Here is a 12,475-nt window from a genome sequence, read left to right as displayed (position 1 = left end):
CCAGGAAACCTTAGGGCCAAAGCCCTAGGGTGTAGCAAAGGATCAATTCTGTACACAGGCCCATGTGGGCATGTGATCAGTTACAAAACAACAACAAAAATCATGTTATCATTATGTGGGCTTGTAATCATGTGGGCCTATGATCAAAAAAATCATGTTGGTCTGTGATCAGTTCAATTTTGGACGCTCCTTTTGATAAAATTTTGGGTACAATTTTAAATTCAAATATTAAAAAAAAATCATTTATGTATTTTGAAATTAATTGAATGAAATAATATGTCGCCAAAGTGACCTCTATTGTGGAGGTTAATTAATTTTAAAATATAAAAGGTTACATGTTTGTGTGATTCATTTAAATATTAATCGGTCCAAAGAAAGATTGATGTTTAAATAATTACATTTGCGCCTGTGGTAATAAACATGTAATGCTTATTGGGTTTATATGTGAATAATAAATCGGCCCAAAGGAAAATCTATTATTTAACATGTTATTATTATCAGTGTTTAATTACTACAACAAGATACCACTTACTAATTAATATTTTGTCCAAAGATGAAATATTGATGTAGTGCCCGGTATCTTGAGATGAGATTTACCTTTATTTAAATTTATTATTGTGCTTTTATATATTTTAAGACTAATGTGAGCATGTTTTATTTGTTTGTTTATTCTCTGTTCAGCTATGATTCCTGCTAATATTACTGCCAATATCAATTCCATTCCTATGCTAAATGGTTCCAACTTCAAGTCATGGCGCGAGAACTAATATTACTGCCAATATCAATTCCATTCCTATGCTAAATGGTTCCAACTTCAAGTCATGGCGCGAGAACCTTTTGATAGTTCTATATCAATTCCATTCCTATGCTAAATGGTTCCAACTTCAAGTCATGGCGCGAGAACCTTTTGATAGTTCTCAGGGTCATTGATCTCGACCTTGTGATAAGGATTGATTCTCCTCCACCACTTACAAATAAGAGTACCTCTGATGAGAAGAGGGAGATGAAAAAGTGCGAGAGATCAAATCACATGTGTATGATGATCATGAAGAAGGCCATTCCAGAAGCATTCAAGGGCACAATGTCCGATCAGATCACAACAGCTAAGGACTTCCTTACAGATATTGAAAAGAAATTTGTCAAGAGCGAAAAGGCTAAAATTGGTACTCTCTTGACAAATCTCATTTCAATTTGAAGTATAGAGGTAAAGGTAACATCAGGGAGTACATCCTAGAGATGTCTCATCTTGCTTCAAGGTTGAAAGCACTCAAACTTGAACTCTCTGAGGACTTGTTGGTGTATTTGGTTTTAATATCTCTTCAAATACAGTTTAACCAGTTTAAATTGAGTTACAACTGCCAGAAAGAGACTTGGTCTCTGAATGAGCTCATATCACACTGTGTTCGGGAAGAGGAAAGGACGAAGCAAGATAATACAGAAAGTGCTCACCTGGCTTCAACCTTTAAGGATAAAGAAAAGAAAAAGAAGAAGGATAAGGAAGCTGCAAATACAGTATCGCAAAAGAAACAAAAGAGATCAAATGATCCTGAAGGCAAAGGTTGTTTCTTCTATAGGGCTGAAGGGCATATAAAGAAGCAATGCACCAATTATCATGCCTGGCGTGCTAAGAAAGGTATGCTTCTTAATTTGGTTTGTTTTGCAAAATTTAACTTTGGTACCTAGACACACGTGGTGGATAGATTCTGATGCAACAACTCATATCAGTGTGTCTATGTAGGATTGCCTGAGTTGCCGAAAGCCAAGTGATGCTGAAAGATACATCTATGTGGGCGATGACAAGACGACTCAAGTTGAGGCGATAGGAAAATTTAGATTATTGTTAAAGACTGGATGTTATTTGGATCTTAATGAAACATTTGTTGTACCATCATTTAGGTGGAACTTAGTTTCTATTTCTGTTTTGGACAAATCTGGTTATGCTTGTTCATTTGGAAATGAAAATTTCAGTTTGTTTCATGATTCAAAATTGGTTGGTTCTGGTTTTTTATCTGGTTACGATAATCTTTATTTCCTTGATACAGTTGCCTCAATTAAGGAATCCCTGCAATTAAATACACAAGGTGTAAAGAAAAAAATTAACCAATGAGAATTCAGCTACGTTATGGCACAAGAGATTAGGACATATCTTCAAGCGAAGAATAGAGAGACTTGTGTCAAACGAAATTCTCGACCCTTTAGATTTTACAGATTTTGATGTTTGTGTTAACTGTATAAAGGGAAAAAAACTAATAAAAGAAGATTTGAAGCCAACAGGACTTTGGACGTCTTAGAACTTATACATACAGATATTTGTGGGTCATTTCCTACAGTTGCATGAAATGGTTAATAATATTTTATAACATTCATAGACGATTTTTCTAGATATGGCTACTTATATCTCATTCATGAAAAGTCACAATCACTGGATATGTTCAAAAAGTATAAAGCTGAAGTTGAGAACCAACTCAGCAAAAGGATTAAAAGTATCAGATCTAATCATGGTGGTGAATACTATGGCAGATATGACGGTTCAGGAGAACAACATCCATGACCATTTGCTAAATTCCTAGAGGAATGTGGTATCGTCCCATAGTACACCATGCCGGGTTCACCCACTATGAATGGTATTGCTGAAAGATGTTCGCGGGGAAATTCGTTGCTTTCTTCATTGATGTCATTGCTATCTTGAATAACAGTTTTTACGTTACAAAAGATCCGGTCTTTTTTAGATCCGGTTACAATGAAAATCAAAAATAAAGAAAATCAAAAATTACAACTTTTTCTCCTTGTGAACAAATCGCGAGCTCATGTTTTGCGGTCGCTCGCTTTTGTGGGTTCTTTGCCTGCGCCGGGGTTTATCCGTGGACCACCGCGAGATCTAGATCCGATCAGATCTAAGCAGTACGACGGGTATTATTCCACAAAGGAAATAATAGCCAGGGAGGATTGATTCACCAAGGAAACAATCGTCCAAGTCTCGGGATCTAAGACCAAGCTTAGATCCGGAGTACGTCTGCGTAGATCTGAGATCCGGTTCTCTCGAACACCTGCCTTTTTTGGCGTTGACGATCGCTGAGCACCAGATCTGGAAGAGTGAGTCCCCGAAGTCCCAAAGCTCCAATCTTTTTTAAGTTTCGAGTCTTGAATCCGGCAGAGCTTCGACTCCAAAATTTCCAACCACTCAAAATGAACAACCCCTCTCCTATTTATAGCCAAGCGTCACTGTGCCCGTGTGCACGTGTGGCCAACACTCAGATGGCCGGCCACCTCAAGGTGGCTCGGCTCATGCCGAGCCACCAAGAGGTGGCTCGGCCGGCCACCTTGGTGGCTCGGCCCCACTCCGGGTGTTGTTGTTTTCCGTCTTCTTGCGCTGTATCCGTTTTGTCCGTGATTCGGTTTTGTGGTTGATTCGGACTCTGATGTGTTGATCTGATTTGGCAGTACATCTGATTCCTGATTTGGCAGTAAACCCGCTTCCGAGTTTGAGTCCGAAACTGATCTTGATTCGATCGTGATTCGTCCGAGTCTGCCCTTGGTTGGATGACTCGTTGACTCTTCGAACACTTGGCTTGATCCCGCACGCGAATGGACGTTCCGTTGCTTGCGTGCGATTCGTCGATCTCGTCGCCTCGTTGGTTCGTCGGTTTGTGCCGAGCTGAGCTAAGGGACCTATAAGCAATTTTATATGCCTACAGATACCCCCTCCAAAGTATTTCAGTCTCGTTCTTTTATAGAAGAGTATCGAGAGGGGATTTTGACTGTGGTCCTAACTGTAAGAAGGTTTGACCAAGTGGGTGTTTTGAGACAATCCTAACTGTAGGAAGGTTTGATCGCTCAATTTGTGGACCTCTCGTTCATTGGGGGAATCGAGAGGGGATTTTGACTGTGGTCCTAACTGTAAGAAGGTTTGACCAAGTGGGTGTTTTGAGACAATCCTAACTGTAGGAAGGTTTGATCGCTCAATTTGTGGACCTCTCGTTCATTGGGGGAATCGAGAGGGGATTTTGACTGTGGTCCTAACTGTAAGAAGGTTTGACCAAGTGGGTGTTTTGAGACAATCCTAACTGTAGGAAGGTTTGATCGCTCAATTTGTGGACCTCTCGTTCATTGGGGGAATCGAGAGGGGATTTTGACTGTGGTCCTAACTGTAAGAAGGTTTGACCAAGTGGGTGTTTTGAGACAATCCTAACTGTAGGAAGGTTTGATCGCTCAATTTGTGGACCTCTCGTTCATTGGGGGAATCGAGAGGGGATTTTGACTGTGGTCCTAACTGTAAGAAGGTTTGACCAAGTGGGTGTTTTGAGACAATCCTAACTGTAGGAAGGTTTGATCGCTCAATTTGTGGACCTCTCGTTCATTGGGGGAATCGAGAGGGGATTTTGACTGTGGTCCTAACTGTAAGAAGGTTTGACCAAGTGGGTGTTTTGAGACAATCCTAACTGTAGGAAGGTTTGATCGCTCAATTTGTGGACCTCTCGTTCATTGGGGGAATCGAGAGGGGATTTTGACTGTGGTCCTAACTGTAAGAAGGTTTGACCAAGTGGGTGTTTTGAGACAATCCTAACTGTAGGAAGGTTTGATCGCTCAATTTGTGGACCTCTCGTTCATTGGGGGAATCGAGAGGGGATTTTGACTGTGGTCCTAACTGTAAGAAGGTTTGACCAAGTGGGTGTTTTGAGACAATCCTAACTGTAGGAAGGTTTGATCGCTCAATTTGTGGACCTCTCGTTCATTGGGGGAATCGAGAGGGGATTTTGACTGTGGTCCTAACTGTAAGAAGGTTTGACCAAGTGGGTGTTTTGAGACAATCCTAACTGTAGGAAGGTTTGATCGCTCAATTTGTGGACCTCTCGTTCATTGGGGGAATCGAGAGGGGATTTTGACTGTGGTCCTAACTGTAAGAAGGTTTGACCAAGTGGGTGTTTTGAGACAATCCTAACTGTAGGAAGGTTTGATCGCTCAATTTGTGGACCTCTCGTTCATTGGGGGAATCGAGAGGGGATTTTGACTGTGGTCCTAACTGTAAGAAGGTTTGACCAAGTGGGTGTTTTGAGACAATCCTAACTGTAGGAAGGTTTGATCGCTCAATTTGTGGACCTCTCGTTCATTGGGGGAATCGAGAGGGGATTTTGACTGTGGTCCTAACTGTAAGAAGGTTTGACCAAGTGGGTGTTTTGAGACAATCCTAACTGTAGGAAGGTTTGATCGCTCAATTTGTGGACCTCTCGTTCATTGGGGGAATCGAGAGGGGATTTTGACTGTGGTCCTAACTGTAAGAAGGTTTGACCAAGTGGGTGTTTTGAGACAATCCTAACTGTAGGAAGGTTTGATCGCTCAATTTGTGGACCTCTCGTTCATTGGGGGAATCGAGAGGGGATTTTGACTGTGGTCCTAACTGTAAGAAGGTTTGACCAAGTGGGTGTTTTGAGACAATCCTAACTGTAGGAAGGTTTGATCGCTCAATTTGTGGACCTCTCGTTCATTGGGGGAATCGAGAGGGGATTTTGACTGTGGTCCTAACTGTAAGAAGGTTTGACCAAGTGGGTGTTTTGAGACAATCCTAACTGTAGGAAGGTTTGATCGCTCAATTTGTGGACCTCTCGTTCATTGGGGGAATCGAGAGGGGATTTTGACTGTGGTCCTAACTGTAAGAAGGTTTGACCAAGTGGGTGTTTTGAGACAATCCTAACTGTAGGAAGGTTTGATCGCTCAATTTGTGGACCTCTCGTTCATTGGGGGAATCGAGAGGGGATTTTGACTGTGGTCCTAACTGTAAGAAGGTTTGACCAAGTGGGTGTTTTGAGACAATCCTAACTGTAGGAAGGTTTGATCGCTCAATTTGTGGACCTCTCGTTCATTGGGGGAATCGAGAGGGGATTTTGACTGTGGTCCTAACTGTAAGAAGGTTTGACCAAGTGGGTGTTTTGAGACAATCCTAACTGTAGGAAGGTTTGATCGCTCAATTTGTGGACCTCTCGTTCATTGGGGGAATCGAGAGGGGATTTTGACTGTGGTCCTAACTGTAAGAAGGTTTGACCAAGTGGGTGTTTTGAGACAATCCTAACTGTAGGAAGGTTTGATCGCTCAATTTGTGGACCTCTCGTTCATTGGGGGAATCGAGAGGGGATTTTGACTGTGGTCCTAACTGTAAGAAGGTTTGACCAAGTGGGTGTTTTGAGACAATCCTAACTGTAGGAAGGTTTGATCGCTCAATTTGTGGACCTCTCGTTCATTGGGGGAATCGAGAGGGGATTTTGACTGTGGTCCTAACTGTAAGAAGGTTTGACCAAGTGGGTGTTTTGAGACAATCCTAACTGTAGGAAGGTTTGATCGCTCAATTTGTGGACCTCTCGTTCATTGGGGGAATCGAGAGGGGATTTTGACTGTGGTCCTAACTGTAAGAAGGTTTGACCAAGTGGGTGTTTTGAGACAATCCTAACTGTAGGAAGGTTTGATCGCTCAATTTGTGGACCTCTCGTTCATTGGGGGAATCGAGAGGGGATTTTGACTGTGGTCCTAACTGTAAGAAGGTTTGACCAAGTGGGTGTTTTGAGACAATCCTAACTGTAGGAAGGTTTGATCGCTCAATTTGTGGACCTCTCGTTCATTGGGGGAATCGAGAGGGGATTTTGACTGTGGTCCTAACTGTAAGAAGGTTTGACCAAGTGGGTGTTTTGAGACAATCCTAACTGTAGGAAGGTTTGATCGCTCAATTTGTGGACCTCTCGTTCATTGGGGGAATCGAGAGGGGATTTTGACTGTGGTCCTAACTGTAAGAAGGTTTGACCAAGTGGGTGTTTTGAGACAATCCTAACTGTAGGAAGGTTTGATCGCTCAATTTGTGGACCTCTCGTTCATTGGGGGAATCGAGAGGGGATTTTGACTGTGGTCCTAACTGTAAGAAGGTTTGACCAAGTGGGTGTTTTGAGACAATCCTAACTGTAGGAAGGTTTGATCGCTCAATTTGTGGACCTCTCGTTCATTGGGGGAATCGAGAGGGGATTTTGACTGTGGTCCTAACTGTAAGAAGGTTTGACCAAGTGGGTGTTTTGAGACAATCCTAACTGTAGGAAGGTTTGATCGCTCAATTTGTGGACCTCTCGTTCATTGGGGGAATCGAGAGGGGATTTTGACTGTGGTCCTAACTGTAAGAAGGTTTGACCAAGTGGGTGTTTTGAGACAATCCTAACTGTAGGAAGGTTTGATCGCTCAATTTGTGGACCTCTCGTTCATTGGGGGAATCGAGAGGGGATTTTGACTGTGGTCCTAACTGTAAGAAGGTTTGACCAAGTGGGTGTTTTGAGACAATCCTAACTGTAGGAAGGTTTGATCGCTCAATTTGTGGACCTCTCGTTCATTGGGGGAATCGAGAGGGGATTTTGACTGTGGTCCTAACTGTAAGAAGGTTTGACCAAGTGGGTGTTTTGAGACAATCCTAACTGTAGGAAGGTTTGATCGCTCAATTTGTGGACCTCTCGTTCATTGGGGGAATCGAGAGGGGATTTTGACTGTGGTCCTAACTGTAAGAAGGTTTGACCAAGTGGGTGTTTTGAGACAATCCTAACTGTAGGAAGGTTTGATCGCTCAATTTGTGGACCTCTCGTTCATTGGGGGAATCGAGAGGGGATTTTGACTGTGGTCCTAACTGTAAGAAGGTTTGACCAAGTGGGTGTTTTGAGACAATCCTAACTGTAGGAAGGTTTGATCGCTCAATTTGTGGACCTCTCGTTCATTGGGGGAATCGAGAGGGGATTTTGACTGTGGTCCTAACTGTAAGAAGGTTTGACCAAGTGGGTGTTTTGAGACAATCCTAACTGTAGGAAGGTTTGATCGCTCAATTTGTGGACCTCTCGTTCATTGGGGGAATCGAGAGGGGATTTTGACTGTGGTCCTAACTGTAAGAAGGTTTGACCAAGTGGGTGTTTTGAGACAATCCTAACTGTAGGAAGGTTTGATCGCTCAATTTGTGGACCTCTCGTTCATTGGGGGAATCGAGAGGGGATTTTGACTGTGGTCCTAACTGTAAGAAGGTTTGACCAAGTGGGTGTTTTGAGACAATCCTAACTGTAGGAAGGTTTGATCGCTCAATTTGTGGACCTCTCGTTCATTGGGGGAATCGAGAGGGGATTTTGACTGTGGTCCTAACTGTAAGAAGGTTTGACCAAGTGGGTGTTTTGAGACAATCCTAACTGTAGGAAGGTTTGATCGCTCAATTTGTGGACCTCTCGTTCATTGGGGGAATCGAGAGGGGATTTTGACTGTGGTCCTAACTGTAAGAAGGTTTGACCAAGTGGGTGTTTTGAGACAATCCTAACTGTAGGAAGGTTTGATCGCTCAATTTGTGGACCTCTCGTTCATTGGGGGAATCGAGAGGGGATTTTGACTGTGGTCCTAACTGTAAGAAGGTTTGACCAAGTGGGTGTTTTGAGACAATCCTAACTGTAGGAAGGTTTGATCGCTCAATTTGTGGACCTCTCGTTCATTGGGGGAATCGAGAGGGGATTTTGACTGTGGTCCTAACTGTAAGAAGGTTTGACCAAGTGGGTGTTTTGAGACAATCCTAACTGTAGGAAGGTTTGATCGCTCAATTTGTGGACCTCTCGTTCATTGGGGGAATCGAGAGGGGATTTTGACTGTGGTCCTAACTGTAAGAAGGTTTGACCAAGTGGGTACTTTACGTCCAGACTCTAACAGAGAGAGTGTTGAGTGCATAGACATGGTGAGAATGGGAGTTCTTATTCATTACATTGCTGTGGTTTTGGGAACTTCCCGTTACATAAATCGTCCACCCCCAGTTTCCTCTGCGGAACTGGTTCGGACATTATTATCAGTTACCTAACCGGGTTATCCTTAAGAATATTAGCTTAATATTCTCCAGGAACTTCCCGTCAAAAGTGGGGAAACAGTTTAGACTCATATACCTATTGGAGTATCAGGGAGTAGTTTAACCTCTTATACCGGTCGGAGGATTGAGAAACAGTTTATACTCGTATACTCTTTGGAGTTTTGCCGTTCTCAATTGGCTTACCTTAGCGTTATGACGCCGGCTTCAACCAAGGTCTGAATGCTATTCTTGAGAGCAAAGCAATCCTTGGTGGGATGAACGACCCTCCTGTGGTATGCACAGTACTTTGGGTCCGTAGTGTTGTCAGCTTCCTCCTGATTTGTGATAGGTGGTAGCTTGATCTTGTTACCTTCAAGGAGGGATTCGAAGATGGCTGGAACGTCTTCGTCCTTGAAGGAATACTCTCTTTGGAGTCTCGGATCCGAAGTCTTTTGCTGCCTTCGGGATTGCTGTTGTGACGCTTGATTAGCACCACCAGCAGCTGCAGGTGCCTTGCCCTTACCACGAGAGGCGAAGTTTGAGTTCAGCGGATTAACCGTCGGTTGGTTCCTCTCGGCCTTCTTCCTTCTAAGGAATCGCTCAGCCTGCTCCCCTCGAACCTTTAGATCCTTCCAAGTGTCAGACGGTGCTGTCCCCATTGCTTCCAATACGTCTAAGGACAGATTATTATGGCAAGTCTGGAGAATGAATTCCTCGGTGATCGGGTCCCGGCAGTTCATCGCCTTGTTCCGGAACCTTTTGACGAAGGTGTCGACTAACTCCCCGTCCTTCTGCTTCTCATCGAGCAATGATCCGATAGATATCTCGGTGTCGTCGTCGAAGAAGTTGGCGAGGAACATGGTCTCCATATCGTCCCAGCTGTTCACGCTACCTGGCTTGAGGCGGCGATACCAATCGAAGGTGGCTCCGTGAAGAGTGCCGACGAATGACCGCACCATCAGAGGCTCATTGCCGGAAATAATACCCAGGTGCGATTTGAAATAAATCAAATGCTGAGTGGGGGAACCCTTTCCATCAAACGGCGTAAAGTTAATCAGACTGAACTTCGCCGGATAGGGGATTGATTCCCATTCTCGTGGGTATGGACAAGGAATGCCCGTCTTCTTCACCTCTTGAGCGGAGATCAATGTGTTGATTTTGCTCTCGAGGTTTTTGATCTTCAAGTCTTCACTTGTATCTTCGTTGGCATCCTCGTTACCACCCCCTGCATTGACGGGAGGGTTATTGGCATTGTGAGCTTCATCCCTATCCGTGTGCTCCTCTTCCTGAACAACCTGGTTACGGTGGCTTGGTTCACCTCGCTGGTTCGTCAGTGCCTGAATTTGTTGCTCATGCATCTCTCTCATAGTCTGCATGGCCATCTGCATCTCGAACCTAAAGCTTTCCTGTTGTTTGGCTATGGCATCTTCGAGCATCTTGGCCACTTGTTCCGCGCTTATCATCAGTGACTCGCGGGGTTCCCCCTCACTGGACACTGTATTATCTGATGCGACTGCGGAGCAGGTATCCGACTCTTCACCTTCTGAAGGTACTCTTGTCCGAACCCTACCATAAGTTCCTCGTGCGATTGCTCCAGACTGCAGACGGGTTAGACGCCGGGATGCTTTCAGAATCGACTCGAAATCATCCCGTGCCGATGTCCCCTTGCTGGTCATGTTGGTGGTGACCCTCGGAAATTCTCCGTCTTCAATCATCCTTCTTCTTCGTTGAAAACGCCTAGGCCTGGGTTTTGGCGTCTCCGCACTGAGTCTTTCAAAAACTGAAACTCTTTCGGGGACCGCCTTGATGCAGTTGCATTCAGACAATACCGCCCGAATGAGTTTGGAACAGGGGCATTGAGTTTTCTGTTCTCGGGGACTCCTCTTCCTGGTTCTATTCGTACCCCCAGCACGATAGTACAACTCGTCATTTTGACAGTCGGAGTAACCTATCGTGTGCGGGCACGACTTCTCAGGTATAACACTATCACTATCAGATGATAATGTTTCCATCTGAGGTTGGATTGCCTTCTTTGGGTTTTCAAAAGTTACACGCCTCGAAACGTGCCTTTGTGGGCGCGAGTCTTCAGTGTGCTCTTGGACTTCGATGCGCAAGTTGGTGAGCGCAGCTGCCTTGAGTTCTTTGTTATACTGGAGGTGACGGCGACCCCAGCGTGTTGAGTCGTTCTGGGCTTCTTCATCGGGCCCAAACGCTCGTGAACTGGAGCTTTGCCTCTCTCGTCGGGAATTGGACCGAGGCGCTCCAAGACTGGCTTTCTCCTTCGGGAGGATTCTGCATGATCTCCCGGAGTAGCTATGGGAATTCTCGGCTGAATTGATTCACCGGAAGTTGGACTTTCAACGGTTGTAGTTGCTGCTTTTTGGTCTGAACCGCCGCTTCAGACTTCGGCCTCCAAACTTTGCGAGTTGGTGGCGGCTTCTTGGCTACCTCTTTCTGCAGCTTTCTACGGGCTTCTTCAGCTTGAGCCCGTGCCTGCGCTGATAGTGCGCGGCGCTTGCGAATGCGCTCCTCCAGCGTTGATCGGTTCCGTTTGACATGGACCCATTCCATTGTTGGCGGCTTGGAGGAACCACCATTCGTTGATTGTCGAGGCTGCTTGCCTCTTTTGTTCTTCAGATCCACGTTGTAGCGGATCCCGTCAACTGACTCCATGGCCTTTGCGAATTGTTTCGCAAGGCGTTGACGTTGCCTTTGGCGGGCTCTCTTCGAGAGAGTCACCACGCCCTCTGTGGCAGAAGAGTTGGCCAGAGCAGATTTGACCTGGTTGGAAATTGGAGGAATCTCACCCGATGCGACTTTGGCATCAAACGGGGTGAGATCTTCGTTGGTGGCTTCGACTTCTTCATACCAACGAACCTTTATCCTGGATCTCATTTGACCTCAGAATGAAGTGATTCAAGATGTGTTGGAAATCTAGTGAAGAGATCTACAACTTTTATCTTTTAAGATTTTTCGGATTTGAATCGTATCATGGTCAAAATATTACTTTTTCATGTGGATCACTATAGAGCCTCCAGATGTTCGCGAGGAAATTCGTTGCTTTCTTCATTGATGTCATTGCTATCTTGAATAACAGTTTTTACGTTACAAAAGATCCGGTCTTTTTTAGATCCGGTTACAATGAAAATCAAAAATAAAGAAAATCAAAATTTACAACTTTTTCTCCTTGTGAACAAATCGCGAGCTCCTGTTTTGCGGTCGCTCGCTTTTGTGGGTTCTTTGCCTGCGTCGGGGTTTATCCGTGGACCACCGCGAGATCTAGATCCGATCAGATCTAAGCAGTACGACAGGTATTATTCCACAAAGGAAATAATAGCAGGGGAGGATTGATTCACCAAGGAAACAATCGTCCAAGTCTCGGGATCTAAGACCAAGCTTAGATCCGGAGTACGTCTGCGTAGATCTGAGATCCGGTCCTCTCGAACACCTGCCTTTTTTGGCGTTGACGATCGCTGAGCACCAGATCTGGAAGAGTGAGTCCCTGAAGTCCCAAAGCTCCAATCTTTTTTAAGTTTCGAGTCTTGAATCCGGCAGAGCTTCGCCTCCAAAATTTCCCAACCCCCGAAAATGAATACCACCTGGCCTATTTATAGGCACCCAGATCTGTGCCTAGGCACAGATCTGGGCCGG

This window comes from Asparagus officinalis, chromosome 2 (assembly GCF_001876935.1).
Source record: "Asparagus officinalis chromosome 2, Aspof.V1, whole genome shotgun sequence".
In the NCBI taxonomy this organism is placed as follows: Eukaryota; Viridiplantae; Streptophyta; class Magnoliopsida; order Asparagales; family Asparagaceae; genus Asparagus; species Asparagus officinalis.
Note: the sequence above shows the minus strand (reverse complement) of the source record.